This window comes from Myotis davidii, unplaced genomic scaffold (assembly GCF_000327345.1).
Source record: "Myotis davidii unplaced genomic scaffold, ASM32734v1 scaffold936, whole genome shotgun sequence".
Lineage (NCBI taxonomy): Eukaryota > Metazoa > Chordata > Mammalia > Chiroptera > Vespertilionidae > Myotis > Myotis davidii.
In genome coordinates this window covers 226,644-229,085 of record NW_006287077.1, presented here as the reverse complement: position 1 = coordinate 229,085, position 2,442 = coordinate 226,644, and the positions used below count along the sequence as shown (strand labels likewise).

Here is a 2,442-nt window from a genome sequence, read left to right as displayed (position 1 = left end):
TTGCCTAGGGAACAGCCCCCACGCCCTGGGGTCAGTCCGGAGCCGGAGTTGACGCTGAGCTGAGGTCGCTGGACGGGTGCGGGGAGTCGGCTTGGTGGAGGGGACCCCGACCTCTTTGCAGCCATACCCAGTGACCCCCACCTCATCTTTAGGCGCCTCTGGCCTGGGGTGGGCATCTGGTGGAGCCTGGGGCCCCCCACCTCCCGGCGCCCATATCAGCACCCAAGGAGGGTCCCCCCACCCAGACCCCAAGGCCCTCAGCCAACAGGGCCAACATCTGACCCCAGCGGCCCCCCCGCCCACCCCGGGTGCTCATCAGCTGTATTGCTTGTTGACTGATTATTGAGGCTCACCCTGCCCCTCCCCCAAGTCCAAGAGCGTCTCAGAGACTCTGGGTGCCTTGGGCTGGGGAAGGGGTTCTATCTCAGTCTCCGGCAGGAGGCACAGGAGCTGCACCCCAAGCCCCTGCCTGCAGCCCGTGGCCCATGGCCCTGCCCTCCTAACCACGGGCATGACCAGAGCAGCAGGTGGGGAGTCTGGGGGTGGGGAGGGGCTGGGGTGGGTTCTGGCCCCAGGGGGACCCTCCCTGCCCTTGGGGGTCCTCCCTGGTCACGGGGATGCCCCCCGCGAGGTGCTGACTGAGGGACCCTCACACTCGGCAGGATCCAGAGGACCCCCACCCCCTGCCTCTTCCTCTTCAAAGGCAGACAGGGGCTCCCCCTCGGAGCCTCGGTTTGCCCCTGCAGCATGGAAAGGAGAACAGAATCGGAAAAGGTCCCCTGGTAACTGACATAATACAGACGTCACGAGAGGGACCCTGCTTGCATTGGGACGGGAATTTAGAAAATTATCCGTCACGAAGACGGGGGACCTGGCCGTCGGGATGTGGGGGGCCCGAAGACGTGGTGCCAGCATTTGCGGGGCTCTCCGGCTCTCCCCGGCTCTGAACAGGGGCAGGCGGACAGCCTGGTACCCGACCTGAAGCCACGCCCTCCCCTGGGAACGACCAATCACCAGCATCAAGTGGCGAGAAGGCGGATGACGTAAGACGTCTCCAAGGCAACGGCGAATCGCAAGCCGACATCTCCACCCCCTCGCACGGACACGGATTCCTGGTGGCTACGATTTGGGGGTGCAAGGCACCAAGTAGGACAGAAACGGGGACCTGGAATTGGGGGGGGGGTGGACCAGAGGCAGGAGTTGGAGAAGGACTTTAGACCAATATTGGGGGAGAAGGAGGCATTCCCTGCAGCATGGAAGGGAGAACAGAATCGGAAAAGGTCCCCTGGTAACTGACGTAATACAGACGTCACCAAAAGGCTATGACTTCAGGAGTCGCACGGACACGGATTCCTGGTGGCTACGATTTGTGGGTGCAAGGCACCAAGTAGGGCAGAAACGGGGACCTGGAATTGGGGGGTACCCAGAGGCAGGAGTTGGAGAAGGACTTTAGACGAATATTGGGGGAGAAGGAGGCATCCGATTTTGATGGAACTAGAGACGGGAATTTAGAAAATTATCCGTCACGAAGACGGGGGACCTGGCCGTCGGGATGTGGGGGGCCCGAAGACGTGGTGCCAGCATTTGCGGGGCTCTCCGGCTCTCCCCGGCTCTGAACAGGGGCAGGCGGACAGCCTGGTACCCGACCTGAAGCCACGCCCTCCCGGACAGCCTGGTAGCCGACCAGAAGCCACGCCCTCCCCTAGGAACGACCAATCACCAGCATCAAGTGCCGAGAAGGCGGATGACGTAGGGCGTCTCCAAGGCAACAGCGAATCGCAAGCGACGTCTCCATCCCTCCCGCCCCCAGGGCTGGGGAACAGGCTCCGCGGTCGCCATGGTAACCCCGACGCTCAGTTAAGTTTCCACAGGATCGTTCTTTCCTCTCCTGACGGATTTCATTTCTTTCTTTCTCTTTCTTTTTAAATATGTTTTATTGATTTTTTTACAGAGAGGAAGGGAGAGGGATAGAGAGTTAGAAACATCGATGAGCGAGAAGCATCGATCAGTTGCCTCCTGCACGCCCCCTACTGGGGATGTGACCGCAGCCAAGGTACATGCCCTTGACCAGAGTTGAACCTGGGACCCCCGAGTCCACAGGCCACGTTCCATCCACCGAGCCAAACCGACCAGGATGCCAAACATTTTCTTGACCCAAGGCAGAGGAGCTAGGCTTTCATACTCCCATGACTGAAAGTTAAGGGCTTCCTGCTCTATGGGGATGTACCTCTAACTCTCTGCATCTGTCACAATGTGGTTCTAATTGGTCTAAGGAAGTCCTGCAAAGAAGAGCTGCAGATACTACCTGTAGGACACAAAATCACAGCAAAGGCGGAAGATGAGAGAGGTGCTCAGGAAGTATAGGGAGGGCAGGGCATCTGATGGAGGGTGCCTCTGCTGGCTTCACCAGCACTTCGGGGGTCTGACAGTGTTTATCAAAGC

The 2,442-nt window shown here is 59.7% G+C and overlaps 1 protein-coding gene across 1 annotated transcript in view; it reads left to right on the top strand.

The window, feature by feature from the left end:
• The window catches only part of A1BG (alpha-1-B glycoprotein), a 38,057-nt gene that overhangs the window by 1,985 nt on the left and 33,630 nt on the right, over positions 1 to 2,442 (top strand). Inside the window, exon 2 of the mRNA XM_006758968.2 lies at positions 54 to 57. The gene's annotated coding sequence lies outside the window, so the exon portion shown is untranslated. The remainder of the gene's footprint in view (positions 1 to 53; positions 58 to 2,442) is intronic.